Source organism: Amblyomma maculatum, chromosome 2 (assembly GCF_055883805.1).
Source record: "Amblyomma maculatum isolate TAMU_Amacu chromosome 2, ASM5588380v1, whole genome shotgun sequence".
In the NCBI taxonomy this organism is placed as follows: domain Eukaryota; kingdom Metazoa; phylum Arthropoda; class Arachnida; order Ixodida; family Ixodidae; genus Amblyomma; species Amblyomma maculatum.
Genome location: NC_139345.1, coordinates 18401124 through 18423573, shown reverse-complemented (window position 1 = coordinate 18423573; position 22450 = coordinate 18401124). Strand labels below are relative to the sequence as shown.

At 47.0% G+C, this 22450-nt stretch overlaps 1 long non-coding RNA gene across 1 annotated transcript; it reads right to left on the bottom strand.

The window, feature by feature from the left end:
* Nucleotides 1-6494: 6494 nt before the first annotated feature.
* LOC146198082 (uncharacterized) lies at nucleotides 6495-16371 on the bottom strand. Its single transcript, XR_014704711.1, has 3 exons — nucleotides 16253-16371; nucleotides 11513-11813; nucleotides 6495-6640 (listed from the first exon to the last, which is right to left on the bottom strand). It is a non-coding gene; the product is annotated as an uncharacterized LOC146198082 (long non-coding RNA).
* Between the last annotated feature and the right edge of the window lie 6079 nt (nucleotides 16372-22450).

Here is a 22450-nt window from a genome sequence, read left to right as displayed (position 1 = left end):
AGCTCTCAGTTGGCTCTGAGTTAAAAGGTGTTTCAGAATCCTGGGCCTGTGCTTTATTCTTAAACTTAATTACCACCGAGTATTACAAGGTCTGGTCGGAAGTAAAGTAAAGGTAGCATATAATATTGATTTGTTTTTTTGGAACCCTTGCATAAAGTGTAACTTGGGTTGATTGTATCTATAGAAAATCGCAGCTTATAAAAGCGCATCAACACGGACAAACAGCGAAAAGGGACACAACGGGCGCACCCCCTGTCCGTATTGCTGTAAGCTATACGTATTCCTTCCAACTTGCCCAGATTTGTGCATAGAAAATCGTGTGAGCTGCTCAAGTCCAAGAACTCCAGCAGGCTCCTGCTTTTAGTATTGTTCGTCAGCCACTTGAAGAAATCTTCTTCCCTTGTCGCCGTTAATCCCATATCCTGTAAAATATGTGTCCTTGACGCCCTTGTCCACGCACAGTCCACAGCAGGTGGTGAACATCCACCACTGCAGCAGGTGTAGAACACTTTGTGCTGGTACGTGGCGGGTCCTGTGTGTCCTCGAGAGCTTCATCGGCACGTGGACGACGGATACCTCCTCCAGTGTAGTTAGGCAAGTTGGGAGGGACAGGAAAAGTGCACGGGAGGAGGATATAGCTGTGCGGGAAATAAATGGGAGCCTGATTAGTATGTGGAATCTGTTCTCTGCTCAGAGTTCTCAGTATCCCCTTGTGTCCAGTGTATCTGGACGCGTATCTGCGTTTTTTGATCGAGTACATGGATATCCTGCAGGTTAAGCATAACGTTTTTGTCACTTTTTTTAATTGTTTCACATCCGTTAAAGGCCGATTCACACGAGGGACCGACTGTCCGCGGGCCGAGTATACGTGTTGACACGTAACTGCTATGTGAGGCATGCTGTCGGCCCGCGGGCCGGTCAAGCGAGATATGTGAAATGGCTTTTCTTTAGCGTTAGAGGCGAGCCGTGAAGCTGTTCGCTCTAGATACGGCAACCAGCCCATTCTTCCCAGAAATTGACTCCCTCACCTCAGGCGCACAGCTTGCGACTGCAGTCAGGGGGCAATAAAGGAGACGGGTTATTGCACTGGTGTCCTGTAGTTAGTTGATTGTTCGGAATAGGGGTACGGAGTGGAGAAGTTGGACAAAAGGGGTCGGTAAGCTTGAGGTGCGAGCTGACAAAATCTCCTTTCCTTCCCTTTTCCTGCTTCCCGCCAGTTCAGCAACTTTGGTTTGTCCAGTGCGTCGTCTGTTTATATATATATACTATATATATATATATACTATATATATATATATACTATATATATATATATATATATATATATATATATATATATATATATATATATATATATATATATATATATATATATATATATACATACAGTATATATTACAGTATATTTACTGTATATATACAGTAAAATACCACTTGAGCGAAGTTCATTTAAACGAAGTATTCAGTTGTACGAACTTTTTTAAATTCCCCCGCTGACGCTCAATTGAACGCTAGGCAAACGCCCTTCATTTTAACGAAATTCAATTGTTGCTCATTTCAGTTCTACGAACATTTTTTATAGCGCCATCTTGTGTCTCCTACCTCATACTGAGCATTTCAACCAGAAAAACATGCACTTTTTGCTGACTATTTGGAAGTTGAGAAACACATTAAGCTCAACTCGCTGTTTAAACAAGCTTGTAGCCAGTGGAATAGCTAGCTAGCTTTACATGCTCCACAGTCATAGTCACAGACATCCACAGTCATGGTCACCCATACTTCAGCCCTGCAAAGCCTCTTAGCTCCAAGAAAGGCGTACGTATGCATGCTGGTTAATCGTGGTCTGCTGAAGGAATGATCTGCTTGGAGGAAATGAATGCCCCTGTTGCCCAGCAGACCGCTGTGCCGGACGAGGTTTACGCGGCAGCTTGCACACAGTGACAGAGGTGAAGACAACTTCAGTCCTAAGTTCAAAAGTGCTGAAAAAGGTTACTGCATTACGAGTATAATATTTATTTCAAAACGGCAGGACGACAGAAATACAGGGCGAACACGAGCGCTGTTCGTCCTGTATTTCTTTCGTCCTGTAGTTTTACGCTAAATATCATACTCATGATGTCAGACTTGAACAAGTACAACATTTCACTCTTTTAAAGGTTACTGCATTATTCGCTTGCAAATGAATGTAGGGACAAATTGAAATTGGGTCGAGATATGATGCAAACACCGGATGTTTCTTGGAGCTAATGGGAATAAGCTTCCGCGCACTTATTTCAGTTCAGCGAACTTTCACTTCAACAAACATTTTCTCAAGGTCCCTTGAAGTTCGTTCAAGTGAAGGTTCACAGTATATTGTACGCCGAGCCCACTCGAGGGCCACGAGTCGCAGACCAGTTTGCAGTGACGTGTGAACATGTGATGCGCGGCCCGCAAGACCGACGATCCCTCGCGTTAAGGACGATCTTTTTAGAGCACAGCGTCGCGGGCTGCGTAGAGCTTCATGACAAGCAGGTTCATGTGGTCTTAAACGTATTCATGATGATCCACTCTTAGGCGGTGCCTGAGTGTGATCATGTTACAGACAGCGTTGCGACCACTGGGTTACTTGACAGTGCAAACATCATTCCTGTGAAAGAAGCGTCAACTTTATCACCCCTTTCGGAACGAATAACAGTAAAGACTTATGACTTGTGCAATAAGTTGAAAATTCTTCATTGGCATAATGCTTTCAGTATAATGCTTTCGCTGAGAAACTACTCAGAACAAAGGAAAACATTTTTTTTTTTTCGTCCATTCTGATTTTATAAAGTATGATCCATTGAATGCGGCATGTTTTCTTTTATAGCGGTACAGTTAAGCTCTGGAGTTCAGAATCTGTCCCATTTCCCGCTCACTATGTGCACCGCCAGATCATGTACGCAGTTCTTTCGAGTACCACACCACCTTGGGCATGTAAAAGGACAGGGAGTTTCTCATTACACCGGCAGATTCCTTACAGAAGGAGTCCAACACGCAAGCATTCCGTGGAAAGATTTTGCGAGCGCTTCTGCGAGCATTCAGCTGGGCCAGATACAGAACAGCTAGATCCGCACTAGACAGAATGCGTGGTCATTCCTGCTCATTTGTGTGACAAGGTCACCCAGTCACAGTTAGCAATAACGTGTTTGATACCTAAAGACAAAGCTGTTGTATGAGACAACTCAGTTTCACAGCCATCAAAATTCTGTCAATTACGCTTGACGTGCTCGTCTTTCTTTCTGGTCGTCCGTAGCCGAGGAGCTAAACCAGCCGTGTCGGTCAGCAGCAATAGTGCGAACCACCTCAGAAGACTCTGTAGATTCGCACTGCTGCAGCGAATATGCAATTAGCCATTCCAGTGTTGTCATGTATTTGGATCTGTCCCGCTTGTTTCAAGTGAGGCGTGCTGGCCTTCCTAGCGCCCACGGTCTGTCTCGCCGCGACATTCCACTGCGCGTCAGAAGTCAGCCCAGTCGGCGCGACACCTACTCGCGGGTGCAGCGACCGGCCCTGCAAAGGCCTTGGCCGCGGTCGCCCCAGTCATTCCCGATTCTGGATGGCGGCCGGCCGACCGCGCCGATGCCCTCTTCGGAGCCCTTCGTTCGCGGCGTATATTTAGCGCGCGCCGCGTTCAGAAGCCCAGCGTCCTCCTCGCCTGAAGCAACCAGACGTGCCGCGGCAGCGCTCCGACCACAGCCACTGCCTTGTCAGGTAACCGACTCGGAGTCAAGTGCTCCCACGGCGCAAGCTCCTTTTCGGCCGTCGAGGCAAGAACCCCGCAGGACAGCTCCGCTCGGACGCGGCTGCTGCTTCTCCAGGGCGTAACATTACCGGCCTGCATTTGTGCGTGCCGCAGGGAACGGTCAGAGCCAAAATTTGCCCTTGGCCAGTTGTCTATTTTACCGCAGGCGTTCTCTTTCTCGACGCCTGGATATTGCTCCCACGACGTAAGTTGTTTACCGTGTGCGACCTCATGCTTCGAGAGGAGCAACGCGTAGGGGGCACAAGTTGAAGCATGATTGCCATTGAAAGGAATTACACGATCCATCCAAGCTGTCAGGGAAGCTTCACTGTGCCGCTGTTTCGAGTCAGCGAACAGGACTGAACGAGGAACCGGGCGGTGGCCCCTCCCAACCGCACATGCGGGGCATACAGGAAACGGGTCCCGGCAGAAGCACGTCCGGTCGCGCCTCCGCTGAGTCGAGAACCACCGCCAAGATAGCAGGCAAGTTTCCGCCACGCGCGTCGCCAAAGTGCCCAGCCTCTTCTTGGGTGCATCTTCGGCGGACGACCCGAAACATGCGAGACCGCCGTAGAGGCTGGCTTGAAGTGTCCTACATCGGTCACAGACCGTCATTTTCAGTTCCGTCAGCGCACGAACGACAGACATGCTTGCTTTCGCAGAATGGTAAACCTAAATCGCAAGACGATGTCCCGATCAGATGGAATTGCCCCCGAGGGTGTATGATTGAATAACGTCGTTGTATGACCCATATTTATGGTATTGAAAGCGCAGCGCTGTTCCAGGGGTTCTAAAAGCTCTTTCGAGAGGTTCGCGGCGGTCGCTTCTCGGCAGCGTAGACGGCGTACGAAGCTTGCAATGCGCGTGCTCTATGTACTTCTAAAATAATGCCAAGTGCATAAAAGCAAAACGCTGCGAGCCTATCTCGATCGGACTGCATGGAAATGACACAAACAAAGGTTTCCTCTCATTAAAGGTTCCTTACATGCCCATCGACGCCACTCTGATTTTTCTCACTGCAAACACTGGTAGAGTGCTTACCCTCAAGTCAAGGGCAGCCACATTCAAACACAGCGCGGCAGGAGACACCCAAGAAAAAGGGGCTACACACTACATAACATTAAAGGCTGGTGAGGATTAAAACGTTTTAGAGCCGCAACAATTTAAGAATATAACCAGAATGTACTGCTTTTTCAGGCAAGATAAAAATTCCAAGGACGATTACGATACTCCCTGTTGCGAAGTTTGAGCGCAGCTATATAATACGCTCTTTATTTTTCTCCCGAGCCAAATAGATTTTCTCTTCTTTTTGGCTCGTGACTTGCTCGGTTACGCCGGCAACGGCGACGCGGCTCAGCCGCCTAAGGGCCCATAAGACCTGCGCTACAAAAACAGTACTTCCTGAATAAAGGTTTCAGTTAATATCGCTGTTTTCTCTATCACATCTCGTGGGAATGCCAGGACAAACCTGACCCAACGTTAATAGCGCCATGCCCGACACACGAGCAGTGGGAGGCGGCCCTGACCAGCGACAACCTGGACCAGCAAGCCTGGATTATCCAGCTAGTCCGCAAGTCAGCTGCTGCCAGCGGAGCCCTGGACTAGGGGCACCGACCACCCAGCTCCTGCGAATTTTTACTGATTATTATGCTCATTAAAAGTTTTCTCTCTCTCTCTCTCTCTAGCTTCTTTATATGTCGTCTGTCGCGCTGTGCTTCAACATAGATAATGCAAACCAACTCGCAAAACTTTCTGTCCTCCAGAGGTAGAAAGTTTGATTCCCACTCGGATGGCAGACGTGAATGTTCGTCTGCTTAATTATCTCATCATCACAGATGCCAGTTCCTGTTCCAGCTGAGCGATCGAAATGCTACTCACCTCGCAAAGCCGGCGCTAGTTACTTATTTATTACTCGTCTTGCCAAAGAGACTTAAATCAACGTACGAGGCATTTTTCAGCAATATTGCTCTGGTGGGATTCAAATGAGAGGGCACAAAGGGCAAACCTCGGGATGCTAGTGCAACAATGATAATGAGGAATTTCTGATTTTCGTACTTATGTCCAGAATATAAAAGACTGAACAACAGTGAAATATAAACAATGCTTGACCAGTAGTGTTATTGAATATTTTTTATTATCTTTTTTCGGTAACCTGGAGGCAAAGAACAGGGCATTACAAAGGGGAGGAGTGGAAGTGGGGAGGAATTTGTGAATACTAAAATGACAGCCGAAGAGAAAGTGCAATGAAGATAAGATAATGTAATTGCAAATTTGTAACCTTGTGTGAACAATGAGGTGCGGAGTAGATTTTCTGAGCGCCAAGCAAGAAAGTAGTCTTCGCTATCATCATTATACTCGGACCTCTTGGAGCCAGATTGAAGAAGCCTCGTGGCATTTGTGAGGCCACGACAATGACCTATCTGTAACTTCATTCTACTCCCTGCAGCAGGTTGAAAAGCACGTTGTTTAAGCTCGCAGTGTGCAACATACACGCGAACAACGAAGCCTTCAGCCACCCTCGCTATTATAAAGCATATCCATGCACATAAGTCTTGCAAGTTTTTAACACATTCTTCCAAGACCCGCTCCGAAGTTGAGTACATAATCGCACAAAATGACGCTGCATTTGTCGCCGTCTTCGAAGATGTAATGCCACACGTACTTTACTGAGTTAGAATGCAGTCTGTCATGCGAAATGTGGACAAGCGTTGCGTTGCGGGGAAACGGTGGAGGGGAATTTTTACGGGGTGCGACAGCAAAGAAGTAGCGTCCAGTGGAAAACATGCGTTGAAGAGTGAGTAAGCCAGCCTTGTCCGTCGCCGTGATCAACATGAGGGATGTGGTTGGCCTTCATGGGGCAAGATGTGACCGTTAAGGCTTCTGAAAAATTGAAGAGAAAAGAAAGTTCATTTGGTCATCTTTTGCACTGAAAGCTCACTTAAAGAACAATATGCATCAGCAAGAAGGGGGAGACCCCCCCCCCCCCCCCCACACACACACACACAATAAAGCAGTTATGATTCTCGGCAGAGCGGTTGAGCGAGGATGTCACTCATCGACCGGTGCGGCATGTTTTGGTCACCGATGACCATCCCAATGCACACAGGCGGTTCTGGTTCAAGCTAGTACTCGCTAACACCTAGGCTTTACTAATGCCACTTGCAGGCAGCCATCTATTAACTCGAAGCTATTCCCTTCGGTCTGTATCTTTACTCCTCTTCTCCCTTTCACCTCCACCGCTTCCAGCCTCATCCTCGTCGAAGCTTCAACCGTAATCAAGACTGGATCCATCAAGGTGAGCATAAACAGCCGCGCAGTAAAAGCTAACGATTCGCGTGCACATGGCTTTGTGCAGTTTAGGCGGCCTGAATTCTTCATATTTGCGTCGACGCGTTTTTGCAGCATTGACCTTTTGTTTTCGGCACTGCTCGTTTTATACATCGAAGGACCTGAAATCAATGACCAGTAGCTGCAGTTCACCAATTTGTACAGTCATCGCTGTCTTTGTTCACGTTTGTAATGGCCTCTAGGTGCGCAAAAATGGACGGGCATGTAAGGCCTGTCGCAGTAATCGGTTGTAGTTAGTATTCGGAAGTCAGTATCCCTGCCACGAGTCCTACTGCACGTCGCTACCTTGCCCTCTCCTGCTTTCCTCCTCGCTACAACGGTTAAACTACCGACATCCCCCATCGACCAGGAATGGGCGCCACGCCACCACTCTGAGCACTGAAGCGCTCGGAGCACACCTCACTAATTATCACGTGCGCCTTCGTTCGCTCTCCCTCATTGTAATTCAGTGTGCCTGAGAGAGGATGCATTAGATGCCCATGTCGCGAGTGAATAGCCAGGCTGACGTTGTTGGAAAATGTTTTGCGGCCTCGTATTATGAATGGTCCCGAACAGTTTAAAACACCCCCTGCGAAATCATGACATGTGACCGCTCCGAACAATGAATCTGCTTAAGATTTTGCTTTCGTCTAAAATAGAAAAAAAAAAAAAAGACCAAAGGAGTGCATGAAATGCTCAGCCGCCCTTTAGAAAAGAAGCACCGAGCCAAGTTCTATCCCGACTAAAAGATCGAGGGCACAAAATTGTTGAATATCATTTTCATTATAGGGTGCACGCTCCAGCGAGTCGCACCAAGCGCGTTATCGAAAATGTTCAATAAGGAACTAGTGAAATGTGGATTTAATAGTTGGTTCGAACGTCTAGCGCTGGCAGTAATTCGGGCACAGCAGGATCGAATTACCAGCCGCAGGGCACAGCTTCAGCGCGAGAGAGATGGGCGCCGGAGACCAGCGATGGTGATGGCGATGCCGCAGCGTTGTTTGTTCTTTGTCTTCTTTACACTAGGATAGACAGTGAGCGACTGGCGATAACTCAAACGTAACAGGTGTGAGTTGGAGCTCATGCCAGCAGATTTTAAACGTGTATTTGAAGATGTGAGGTACTGCTGCGAAGTCCCCCGACTGCTCACACAAGGCACACGTTTCAATTCGCTCCAAGATCTGAAAAATCGCAATGAAAGTGACTTAGGCTTTCTTTCTGAAATTCACAGGCGGGAGGGGGGGGGGGGGGGGGAGGGAGAGGTAGGCTACGGTTAGGACACTGAGGACGAACAAAACAAGCTTCCAATTAAATAAAACCGCTTAATTAAACATGCAAGACCAAAAATGCAAAGCAAGTGAGATCAAATGTGCTTTTCCTTATGGGGGAAAAAAAGGGGGGGGGGGTTGTAATTGTGCACCAAAAATTCATACCTCCTGTATTAAGACTGTCACTCATGCTATGTTTATACGAACGTGACAGAAGTCCAGTGAAGTCTCCTTTTTGAAGGAAAGTAAAAACATCGAGGAAGAGGATAAATTCTTCTTTTTCAAAGCGCCTCTCTTTCGAATAATCAACTCGATCCGCATGATGTCGCCGAGCATTAGAGATTTCTGAGGCGGATAACAGGGAGCATGAATTAAAGCAGCTGAAATCGGCCACTGGTGTCTTCATCAGGACAATGCCTCAGACCAGGTACAGCTTTGTCTGTGATCCGATATTTGGTTTTCCTGGGAGACTACATTGTTCCCTACCTTCATATTCACCGGACGGCGGTTTCTGTTTATTACGCGATAGAGTCTCTTGTCGCAGAAAAGCCGGCGGCGTAGTTGGCCCTGAGTGAATGATCCTGATTGGTCAACTGGACCGTGGAGTCACAGGTACATGATCTCGCGCAAAAATTGTAACACTCCTCAATACTCAGGTTAAATATGACGTCATGCATGAATCGAAAGGGATTAAAACACGACATGTAATGCGAGTGTGAGGCAGCAGCATGTCTCAAGTGATCTATAAAAACATTGATCTCGTTTTAAGGAAAACGGGATTTGAACCCATGGCCCTTTATTTGCTGCTCTGACATGCGCTACCAAGCCACACAAGGCATGCTTGCAATGGTCGGAACAAGCGGGATTTATAATAACTATTTCACTGGTCTTGAGCGTGAAGTGACATTTCACGACTGCATTCAATACATCATGAAAACTATAGCCGAGCCAGTTGGTACGATGTTTTTTAGCAAAACAGCGCGCAGGTAAAGGGACAGCGATTAAAACACGACACGTTAAGCGAGTGTAAGTAAGCAACCTGTCTCAAGCGATTTAATTTAGCTCTATAAAGGCAATTATTTTGTTTTCAGGGAAATTTGAACAATTTAGGCGAAATTCGGCTCTGTCTGTGTCTGACCGTGTCCCGTTACTCTGCGCACTGGTTTCCTAAGAAGAATTCTAATGAGCGTATGTTAAATCATAGGTAACAGTTTACTAAGCGAGTAGCAATGTGCATGCTGCCTTTTCTTTCTACTCGGCCATCTCTGGTGGAACAGTGGCAGGCGGCGGGCATCGGAATCCCCACGATCTGCAGGGGCACGCCGCTGTCGAAGCAGACGATGCGTGAGCAGTTTGCGCCGCTTTGCGCTGACTCAGCAGGAGCCAGTCGACATGCCCATGCAGGTTGAAGCGAAAGCTTCACTATACTCTATAGGTGAATTAGTCGTCGCGCAAACCTCAGTTTGGCCTTTAAGTGAATTTAGGCTTCCCATATACACACAAAAAGACATGCTCCAAGACTAACAGGGCTTCACACATGTCTGCTGGGCCTCCACCGATTTGTACCAATCGACGTACAGCCTAATATGAGTATGCCCAATTCAGTGATGACCACACCCACATTTTGCCCACTGGGCCCCCAAAATTTCAATTCGTCTTTACTATGTGTACCCACGGGACGAATTGTTAGCTTTCGTTGAATACCAGAGTTAGCCAAGTTAAGCCATTGTTTCTTTTCATATACTTCCTTCAGTATACAACATGGAGGAAGGAAATAACTTAGGAGAGGCCCTGACGTCATTTTTTTGAAGCCGGCGCGGCCGCGCGGCGACCGGACGCTGCAACGTCTCTCCTCCTCCTTTACCCTCCGCAATCTTTTTCCGCAACGCTTACGTACCTAGGGCCCTTAGCAACGCTGTTGCTAGTGGCCCGAGTTTTCATAGCAACAGCGTCGCCGTTGCTAATGGCCCGACTTGGCTAACCCTAAATTTTGACGTCACTTCCGCCACACTTTCTCCAATGCATTGGGAATGGCAAGGGCCTCTCCTAAGTTGTTTCCTTCCTCCGTGGTATGCAACGACAACTGTGAGAACAGTGCACAGGCCGCTATTGTGTAATACCTTAAGCCGTAGGCCATTGTTCTCCAGCCCGGTACATGCAGCAGGCCTCAATTTCTGTCGAGTTTGCACCACTTAGGATTTTTTCTGAATGTGTGCAGAGTGAAGCGCAAAAACAACTAAGGGTGAAGAGTAGACACATATTGTTTCTCTATTTTACGCGTCCTTCGCGTTTTTTAACGCGACAGCATTAAAGTCACTGTTCTTCAGGAAATCCGGCGTCGGTGCCGGTTTTGGCATGTGAGCGAAAAATTCCGAGCATTTCTGCGGCCCATTGTAATCGGCGGGTGGCATGACTGTGTACTGACTGGTTTGCAGGTTCTGGGCCGTCACAATACCACATGAAATGGCCGGGTTGATAAGTGCTGCCAACTTGGCTAGCTACTTTGCGACGAGAGGTCGGAGTCGAGTCCTGACCATGGGTCAGGTACGCTACTTCTAGGCACTGAAATCGGGTTAAGCGCAGACAGACGACCGAGACTGGGTCTATGTCCTGTCGTAAGGCACGTTCGTGAGGATTGGTTAAAGCGAGGCATCATATGGACGCATACTAATCAGCATGTGTGAAATAACAGATACACAAATTAAGAGTTTCATTATTTAGCGAATGTTCTCGCAGAAAGCTTTGTGGCTTTATGGTGAAGGCTGGGCAGGAAAAAGAAGGAGGCAGATGTTTGTCCCCGTCCAGTAGAGAATGGGCTGCATCAGTTCTACAGATCGCGCACTGTCTCTCCAACTCCCCCTACTCCTGCTCCGAACTATTCCTGCTCCTAACTAAAGTCCGTCCATGACGTTTTCTGTAGACTGGCCAGCAATAGAGGGGCTTTACGGCGGACACTACCCTCCACAGCAGAGCGGGAAAGGCCCGCCTTATCCCATTTTCTGCTTAGCCTGAGCCAGAGGAATAAGGCAGCCATCTCCCCGATTTTTGCGCTACACAGACTTGCCCAAGCATCCACCCTCGTCACAAAAAATGCGCACATTACGCGATTAAGTACGGCAAAGCTGCCCCTGGGCATGTCCATTCCGCTGGTACTCACCATGTAGCGTCCACAGTCTCTCCAAGAGTGATGGATGATTTGGCAGCCGAAAATACAGGTGATTACCACAGCGACGGAGAAGACTACGAAGCGGTGGCGATAGCAGTTACAGCGATGCCGGCTGATGTGCATCAGGGCTCTGAGGGACCAGTCACCGTAAACGACGACTCCCACCAAAAGCAGTGGAGGAAGACTGATAAGCAGGAAGCCTACGCTGAGGAGGGCCACTATGACGACGAGCACCCCCAAGGGGCTCTCGACGAATTCTTTGTCCACCAGCGGCTCCGCTGGCATCTGCTCCCTGCGAAACATCCGGCAGCCCGTTGAAAAATGTCCCCGCGACGACAACGCGCAAATGCGGCGACATCAAATTTAACCCCGAGCAAAGGGTCAGGTGGACGTGCCAATTCCGCTCGTCATTTGAAACAAAAGTTCAGTTGCTAAGACCGCCCAGTGATTACTGCATTGCCATAGGATTTTCAATGGAAAGCGGTGACTATAGGCTGCGCCTAAGGTGCAGGTGCCGACAAAAGTATACGGAGCACGCTATTTCCGTCTAACATTTTTCACTTGCTGCATAATTGAAACTGGCATCCACGTATACATGGCGTGCACTTTCACTTGGACGAATAATGTTTTCTTATGTACGATACAGAACTCGTGATTGGAATGAACCTTTTTCTAGTAATATGTTGAGCATGCGCGGAGACCCCTCGGCAGCCATTCTTGCCGGCTCTGCCCAGAGAAAATGAGGAGTTGGTTGCACGTGCTTTTCCACGAACCACGTTCCTTCGATACTCGGCGCGACGAACTGCTGCTCAATCTTTCAGGCCCTTCGCACTTCAGGTCGTCAGAGGCCTTTTTGTCATGATCAAGAAGAGGAGCAAGAAAGTCTGTCAGGGTGTCTTCACACTCCACAGGGGACTCACGTGTTTTTATGCTATGCGAGGCCCGCCCCGCACTTTACTGCTTATGAGCCCACACCACTATTGTGAATTTCTGCAGAAAATTTGCGAGAGAGCCTCGCTAACAAGTCCTGTCAAATGCATCTCGCCTGGCGGCCGCAAGAGCGGAGCACTACTGGAGAAGGTTCAGTTTTTGTCATAAGTATGGAGCCCAGGGGGGTCTGCTTCTGAGCCGCTTTGTACGGCTTGTTATGTATTTCCAATTTGTTTCGTATCTCTTGATGGTAAGATGTTTTGTCCTATATACCTTCTCCAAAGGGAAGGATCTCCACTAATGCTAAATCAGCGTCACAGAAGCAGACCTCTGAGTTCTGCATTTTGACAAAGGCTGTACATTAGAACGGAAAAGCGTGCTTCATTTACTTATATCCGTTTGTACGTGATTTGGATTGGTTTACATTTTTTGGTCGCTCGCTCTCCCGCCATGAGCGACGGGCCGTCATCTCCTGCCTTTTTTTTTTTTTTTTTGATCCAGAAACGTCGTAATTAATCGCGCACTGTTTGACATGTTAATGAGAACAGTTGCCTTATATGGGCAGAGTACTGCGTCCTAGTCACGAAGAGGGAACTTTCACGGAAAACGGATCTTTTATAGCTATATATGCATAAGCGCCATTTCATAAGTGTATTATGTGCATTTTTGTACGCATTCCGGAAGCTACGTTATATCGCCATTCTCTTCAACACGGTGGAAATCCTTCCTATTCGGTAAGGACGTCGCGAGCTCAGTCAAAAAAGCCGCACAAATTAGCGCATGACAGAATTGTTTCGGTGCTTTTCTTTATCCCCCTCTCTTTCACTCGGCTACTTCTTGCGCTCACTAAACAATTTAGGATTGCAAATAACGTACCCTGGAGGAAAGGCGGCCACGACCTCCGTGGTGACATCGACATCGAGGTATCTCGGACGACACATCTGAAACTGGACAGAACTCCTCGGACTATAACGTATTCCTCTGCGTGCCGTGAACGAGGAGGCTCTGAAGCGTCCAGCGTTCGCACGACCAATGCAGTAAAAACCTTTCCCTTTGTTGTAGGAAGGGCCATTCGACAAGGACTTGGAGCTGGGAAATAGCACTACCGGGAATAAGGACCGCCCCCTCCTGCTCCGCAAGGCGGGGAAAATTGAGAGTAGGTGACCATCTTTCAGCGCATTCTTTACTATAGTATACTAACCTTTGACAGCTGTAAGCAAAAAGTGCCCGAAGAGCGCAGTGCGACAATGCACTGTCCCTGGCAGACTTAACGTTAACAAACGCCTCGTTAACTCATTTGGAGAGTTTTAGAATAGGAGGAACGCAATCGATTAGGGGGAAAGGGGAATAACAGATCGACAATGCCCACGCCTCTCCGCTTGCTCCGTGACGTCACGCTAGTTGCCCGTCCGTCGCTGGCCTCCGCTCGCGGCTGGGAGGGTTCCGCGGCAGTTTTCAGCGCAGTATTGTACTATCTGAGGTACAATGGCTATAGCAATGCTTCTAAAGAATGTTTTTTTTTTTTTCTTTTTTTTTTTACCGCTTGCATAGTTTCTCTATGTATTTTCCGCGTTAATTTATAATTCGTGCTTTCTTTCGTAGTCCTCGCGATACACTTCCTATTGCAGTAAGTGCTTCGTTTTTATAGTTTCATGTGAAAACTTGGGATAACCATTGCACTGCTATAATTACTGAACTTGAGTTTACTGCAGATCACATTAACACAAGCATTATTTCCCAGACAGCATATAGCACAAGAATATATGAGATCAATGTGCAAATGCATTTTGCGGCTTTTTAAGGAGGCGTACGTTATTTTTTTGTACACTTCGAAAGCGGATGCCTTGTTAAATATTGAAATAAACAAAACTCATGAAGCCCTACAAAACAGTAGCATGAAGCCATAATGAACATTATATTGCTCCGTGCTTTTAATTAAAATATTTCAATTCTTTAATTTTTTCAAATTGCTGACAGCTGCCTTCCCGAAGAGTTTACTTTTCGTTTCCAGTGACTGTCGATAACTTGGTGCCGCAAACATTTACTAGCTTGGTGAATTTTTGCATTTTTCTTCTCCGCTTGCCTCTGTAGGAATCATTAAGGATTTCCTTGATGGTGTCATTTTCCCGTCGCGCCCTCTTTCTTGCTGGGGTCTTGTAAAAGAAGGTACGATGACCAAGTAGGGAACTTCGAAGGCACTGAGACCGCGCTTGAGCGACATGGTTCTTACCATTTGTTTATTAGGATATGATAGCTTGGTGATGAAGTCTTGCTCATGAAAATTGAGTGCGAATACCAGCATGACGACACTTAAATATAATATCATCCTCTCGTAACCACTATCCAACAACTTTTAAATTTACAAAAGGTTTTTGTTGTGTGTTGGGTGTTATGGTGCGTGCCTAAGCTAAATCTATCGAAATGGTTAAATTTTATTTACTTAGCTTGGAATGTATACGGTTGTAGTAAAATTCTTGCAGGAGCTCCAAGCTTTTCTGTGAGCTTCATTGCTGGGAAAACCAAACGGTAATGGCTTATGGGCTCCCGTCGTAATCCAGGCACACTATCGTCCCATGTCGTGGCGGTTGCAAAAAGCGCGTGCTTGTCTTCAGCACCACTTTCATTGTGATATCAACGCGCACAATAAAGCCAAGGTAAAGCAGTTTGACTTCCTGAAGCTCGAAAACCGAGACGTCGGAAGAGAGAAATGCCAGCACGTTCGCTGCCTAACATAACCATAGGCAGATAGAGCGGAAAGATCCACCTGTGCTGCCTTCCAGGTGCGATGCACCTGCATGCGTTGCCTCCCCCTGCGCTGCACAGACCTCCTACTATCGTTCGCGGTCGGGCAACTAGTGTGACGTAGACCCCTGTGGAGAGGAGGAGCGCGCAGGCCTTGTCCAGTCTTTGCTCAATGCTGCTATGATAGGGCGGAGGGTGCAATAACCACTCAGGGCATGCTCACTCGCGCCATGCTGTTGAAACTCGATTGCGGCGGTTTTGGCAAGAAGTCGAAGTCGTTTAGTACGTGCCTGAACTACGGTCCCTGGAAAAACTTCCAGCGACCATACCTGAACTGTAGGCTACAGTTACATGAACTCGACCAACGCCGAGTGGGCTCCTGTAAGGAATTGTCAGACGCACGCGAGGGCGTTGAATGCTCCGATGACCGGAAGCCTAAGTTCACTAATTCAGCCGGGACCGGGAAGGCATTCAAAAGGTATACATAAGCACAAGCCCTGTTTACATGGATCCGACAGTGGAGGGTCGAGTTGGGAAAATGAGTGGACTCGACCCTACTGGGTTTACATGGACCCAATCCGACGAGCGCAGAACCGGTTCTGGGCAAGCGGCGATGACACCTCGCGTTGATGCAAAGAACTAGCAGACGGCACTCGATTACGTTTTTTTTTTTCCCCACGCATCTCTAGCGTTTTCCGTACTGTTATCCTCTCCCACTGTGCCCCGACTCAACCCGACAGCGTTTACATGCTTCCTGCAGCGAGATCGAGTACAGCCAACCCACCCCCTGCGTGGGAGTTGACTGGACTCAACCCGTTGTCTTCTCGATCCGATCCGACGGGGTTTACATGCACCCGTTAACCGGTTTTCGACCCAATAACTCAACTCGCTCCTGTTGGGTTCATGTAAACGCGGGTGCAGCTACTATCTGCAAGCGAAGACTAGTCGTTTGCGAGATAAAGATAATTGCTTTAACCGCGGACGGGGTAAGCACACCCTAACATGGATGGTGTGTCGAGTTTGAACAACAAAGCTCAGGTATTGTCACAAGAAATGCACCTGTTTGCAGGGTCTGTGGCTTCTTGTTTCAGCGTTGTCACACGAGAACTTGTAGCACAGGAAAAGCCACATCCGCGAAAACGCAGAGCCCCCTAATCAGCCAGAACCACGAAGGCACTGAGAGGTTGACAAAGAAGCAAAGATAATTGCTCTAACCCCTGTCGGTGTAAGCACGCCCTAACGTAGATAGTGTGTCAAGGTTTGAACACAGTGTTCGTGGCTTGTCGTTTCGACAACAATAACGCGCTCGTAAGGGCGAAGGTCATTCAGGGTGCACGTTTCGGGAGAAATAACGAGCCAAGATGACGTCCAATTATCGCGGTGCATAGCACGAAGTAGTAAGGGAAGTATACGTCAGACCAACAACGTCAAATTATCATTGATAACAATGGCATTGAAGCGAACATGCATGTACAGGATATGGACGCGTAGCCGGCATGACGAGAGGCGTTCTCGCCTTTGTTGGCTTCTCCCCACTAGGGTGAAGTGGTGCGGCAGAGCTGGTAGTTTGACAGGCCCATTATGGCCACTCGGGTCACTGCATTTGCACTGCACATTTGTAGCGTAAAGCTACATTACGCGGGCCAGAGCAGAGTTTCGCGCGAGTGTGCGCCGCCTGTTATTCCTGATAGAGATGCCTCGGGAGAGGATGAAAGAAGACGCTAGGCAGTAAGCAACTAATTTTGCTGATGCTTGTTGCAATTCGCTAAGGTTCGGGTATGGGCTGGACCTTGAGGAATAAAAACAGAGCCCGAGGGCCAGTCGAGCGCTCTGTAGGGGCTACGCGGTCAGATGCAATGCATCATCGGCTATGCCATGAAGCGGTCTCTCCTCAGTTCAGTTCAGTCGTTCAGCCGTGTCCGACTCTTCATGACCATATGGACCATATCACGCCACGCTTTCCGGTCTCTCACTATGTTCCTAACATTACATAACTTCATCTGCAGTGCTTCGAGGGTGCCATCTAACCACCGCGTTCGCTGCCTACCCCTTCTCCGGTGACCCTCCCCCTTTCCCAACATCAAATCTTTCTCCAGCGACTCCTCTCTCCTCATCAGATGACCGAACTAGCTGAGCTCCTACAATGAGCAGTCAGGGTTTATGATCGACCAAGCCAGATCCAAGTTTTTTCTTTTTAACTTTACTGTAAATATACCTGAAAGTGTTTAACTTGTATTTATGTTAAAATTTTGTGCTTATAATATTCAAGTTTAATCTCTACTGGCTGTGATCGTCGAAGTCGTCCAAAGTCGTAGTAAGGCAAGCCTTTGTGTCTTCACATCCTCCATCATAAACTGGGTCGCCACCATAACCCTAGAAAATTTACTGCTCCCCTTTTAGAGGGGAGCAGTAAATTTCCCCTCTTCAAAACTCACTTCGCGAATAATCAACGTCGATCCGATTTTTGTCGCGTTCAGTTCACATACAAGGCCACAACACAGTTTGGTTATGTATGCAGCGCAAGCGAGAAGACGTGCCCCTTTATGATTATGCGCGTTTTCCGCCATCTGTGGATCCACCATGTTAGGACGCGCTCTCCCCCCTTCCGTTAAAACATGACAACAGGAAGCATGGAACAGGAAAGGCGGGGCAGCGCAATGCGTTTATTCCGAAGGCTTAAAAGATGCTAGCACTGCACGCAATTATTGGGCAGCAGTTCGTCACGTCGATGAAGCGAGGAATGCCGTTTCGTGGAAAAATATGTGCAGCGAACTCCTCCTCTTAGTTCGCGTCGCATCCCGATGCTTTGTTCTTTTCGATCTCATTACCAGACCACTGCGACCAGACGACTTTCAACAAAGACACACGTCTTTGTTGAAAGGAAAAGAAGCAGGAACCTCTTTAGGGCGCATTCACAATTTCGAGTCGTGACTCGTGAACATGTCGTAGGGAGGCAGCGCGACGGATAAGCAGAATCCAGTCACGTTCGAGAAGCATGGCGTGCTGGACAATCCCCACACCAGTCGTCCTCTCTGTACTCTTCCAACCATTCTCCAATCTGAGTCATATTTAAGCGGACTGGAGTTTAGCTAGAAAGGACAACATCCCTTTGCTCGTTTCTTCGAATAATGCGAGAGTGGCATCTGGGAACGAGAGTTTTCTGTTGGAAAACAAGCCTTGCAGGGAAGCTGACTTGCAGAGTATGCCCCATCTGGAGAAAACGTCAAAGCGTTACCTGCCACTGCTTGTGCACATGAGAGACACCTGCCACCTTAAGGTGGCGGTCCCACTCCAGCGGTGAAGAGACGACATTTTTGGCGATAGTCATACGCCTACTGCGCCTCACTAGTTTAGTTTATAAATATGACTTTAATATATTTGTAAAGTTTATTTCCTCTCCTTTCTAATGGTGCATTTGATTTATAAATAGCTGCACCGATGTTTAAGCTGTAAAGGAAAACACAAAGGTAAGAAACGGCTTTTCAGCTCTACTTGTCTCGGGAAAAGCAAAATTGTGCAAAAACTTTTGCACTTAGGAAAACACCATTTGAGATGTTTTGAGATTAGATGTTAATGAACAAAGTTAAGCATTTTTATTACTGTGTATCGCATAGTTTATTAGCCACGCGCCTGTGAAAAGTGTATAAAACAGGTAATTATACATACAATAACTTTCAAGATACGCATTCTGCTGCGGAGAGTTTTTGCGCAGTTGGAGGTCGTACATATTTCGCTTTTTCCTGAAAATATCATCTGTCTGCTTCATTTAGTGTAAAAGTTATTTGTGATCAAACTTTGCGATTTTTGCAAAATGGCTAAAAGTATATGCTAAACTGTTCAAGTCATAAGCTTTTATCTGCGCTGAAATTTCGCGTGGAAAAACTTTACACCTCGCTGTCAGAGGATAAGCATCGGTTTTGTTCTACGACTCTCGAGGAATGTGCACTGTCAGGATGATTTCAGCTAATTTTTTCGTGGTTCACTTGAAGCGCGCGAGCTCTTCATGAAATATTTTAAGCATGGTTGAAATGCTCCATGGCTTGTTTGTTTCTGGCGAATATAACTTAAAGGTTCGGGCTTTCGTTCCCTTATTCAACCGGTAACAATTATCAACTACAAAGTGCGCAAAAAGCAAATAATAGTAAAATAACAGAGCCACGTGTGATAAACGTAGTAGGTAGCGCCACCTACGAAATTTCATGTGCACTAAAATGTCGCAGTTCAGAAAAATTACGAGGATGGCGCCACAAACACCCTAAATCTAAAGTTACCTGAATTGAGGGGTATTTACGAGAGGGTATTGTGCTTCTACAACGTTTTCCCTCTGCCCTTTCCTTTCCATCGGGCGAGAGAGGTAAACACTGGCGAGTCGGGTCGAGTGGTCGGGTCGAACTGAGGTGCAGGTGCTTCGCGCACTCAGGTGCTTCGCGCATGCGCAGTAGCACTACTTGAAAATGGTCCCTTGACAAATGTACACTTGCTTGCTTTGATATTTATTTATCGCCTCGAATTAAGTGTGTCATACTGTTTGTGGGCCGAAACGTTGCCAGCTAAAGCTCTCGCGCTACTTACTTACTCTACTTACTCAGCAAGATATAATCGTGGCGGAGATATTGAAATTTTTTTTCTGGTTTTGTTTTGTAGTCTTGTAGCGCCCCTTGCGCCGCGCTTTTATCACAAACAATGGCACGGCGCTGGACAAAGAAGAATTTGGCACTAAGCGTCTCAGTGCAAGCAGCGAAAAAAAAAAAAACGGTTCGAACCCGAACGCTGTCGGAGCTGGTTATTCCTCGTCTTAGCTCCGCCACAAAGCTATCTTCAGATGTTCGCGGTGTTAGCATATATTGTGAGGATGTGGAATTTAGACTTTTTTTTTTTTCAGTGGCAAGAAGGAAAAATATCTTCCCCTTTCTACGATAAAATGAATAGTAGGGCACGGAACTATAACACTGCATAAATTAATATAATTTCAAAGAGCGTCTCCCTAGGAGAAATTGCACGAATACTTGTACCCTCTGCCACTTTACTGGTACAGATAAAATGTTTCGACAGTCTGCCAAGTACAACTTGAAAACCTGAACATGCACAAGCATGCCTCTTCAACCTTCCCACTGAAGTTTCTATATAGCGCAAGCAGTGCAGGCTCCAAAGAAAAGGAGAAAAAAAAAATGATATAGTGGGCAGCCGAAGATAATCACCAGCGTTTCAGTCATGTTTTTTTTTTCTTTTTTTTTTTTTTTCCGAATGTTGCGTTCCGGTGATGATAGTAAAGATGCCGCAGTAGCTGCCGGGGATGTTTTCGGTGAATGGGCAAGTAGGAAACAGCCATGTGAAGCTTCTCCAATACAAAAATGTGATGTTGAATCGGGTTTTGCCACTGCATTTCCGTCATTCCCCTCACTAATAATTTAAAAAAAAATGATGAGGCTCAACGCTGCTGAACCGAATGTCGAGCTTAGCTCAAATGAGAGAAACCACTGTAATCAAGAGTTCGACGAAATGCAGTCTGATCAGGTGGTGGCATAAAAAAATATACAGGCTCACTGACCAAGTCAAAGTTTCATGAAAACGTACTATCGTTTCGACAGTCCTACAGCTTCATTGTTCGAGAAACCAGACCAGACAAAAAGCATTCGTTTATATCTTCTACAAATACTTTGACTTGATCAATGGCCCTATATATATATATATATATATATATATATGTATATGAGAACACTGAATTGGTTTCCCGTTTGATGCTTTTATTTGCGCTTATTTTATTTATTTTATACGTGCATGATGTCCCGTCCTCTTCCCAGCTAATTCCGCTTCTTGGAGGGGGATATACCGCGGATTGTCCGAAGCATTACGGCGTCTAGGGTAAACCGTTGATGCATTCGGCAGGGAAGCTGGTTTGGCGTTCATTTTGCTATAATGCTATACCTGCCTAGCATCGCCTGCTACCGCGCTTTGCCGCTGTGGCCAGGGGCTTGGAGCGTTCGGTCTAGTTTGCCCGGGCACAGTGAAGACGGCGATGTTGCTATGGTGATGGCTCTGTTTACGATTCTTAGAAAAACGCGCCACTCGCGCAAGTGAGCAACAGAGCTAACGCTCTAAAAGCCCGTCGGCAGGCAGAGTGTTTCCAAAAGAATGGGGCCCTTATCTCGAGTAAGGTAGATACCGTGTCACCCAGGCGTCCACACACCCGCCGTCTCAACGCCCAATTTGTTGACTTTATATTTGAACCTTGTTTGAAGCAACTCGACTTCCTGTGCTCTGAAAGGTATCCGATCATGTTAGCAAAAGTGGCATAGAAGCGTGTGAGAATTTCGAAGCATACAAAGAACGTGCTTCCGTTTGACCACATGAAGCAAAACCGCTGTACTGCATTGGTATGGACAAATTCACAAATTATAGCACATGCCAAATCTGACCGAACGCGATCTGATCGATGCGTCTAATCGTTTGGCATTTGCAGGAAAACATTTGGTAAGCATGGGCGCTCTTGCATGGAGTAAAGATTGGGCTCTGATTATTATGTTGCAAATGTGTGAATGTACAAGTGCCACATCACGAAATTATTTACTACCAACACATGAAGCCAAAAGGCGGGCTCAACACTAAACTATACTTGTTGCATACGTGTGTGTGCCCTGTAAAATGAGTACAATAAAGTAGGCTACAAGCTACAGTAGTCCACCCAATATATTGGTTCAGAAAGCGCATACATTATCACGGGAAGCTGCAGCAGGACAGGTCAGCGTCTTCCATAGCATGCTACTTTTCACATCAGATTTCAGTGTCGAGTGAAATTCTGCAGGAGAAAAATATTTCTAGGGGATTGATTAAAATTTTATTCTAATTGCCTGAAAATACTGTGTTCATTTAATTGTGCGCACACACACACACACACGCACGCACGCGCACGCACGCACGCGCGAGCGAATAAATAAAATGAAGACTGTGGAGCATCCAACTGGGAGTGGGGAAGTGGCCGCCGTAAGCGCCTAAAAAACTGTCCCCGTTAGGTCCTTTCTTCTGGCAACCTTCCTTTACAACCCCCCTTCTCCCCTTCCCCCATTTCCCACATAGTTTAGTGTGAATGCGCCTCCTCAGTGCCGAAGAGAACATGAATACATGCCGGCCTCCTGCGCGATACAAAGCCTCTTGGTGGATTTCACATCTATTTCGGAATATCGATTCATCTCAAAAGGAAAAAATTGGCAATCATTCACTTATTTGCACATTGTAACTTACCAGTTCTAGTTTCCAAGA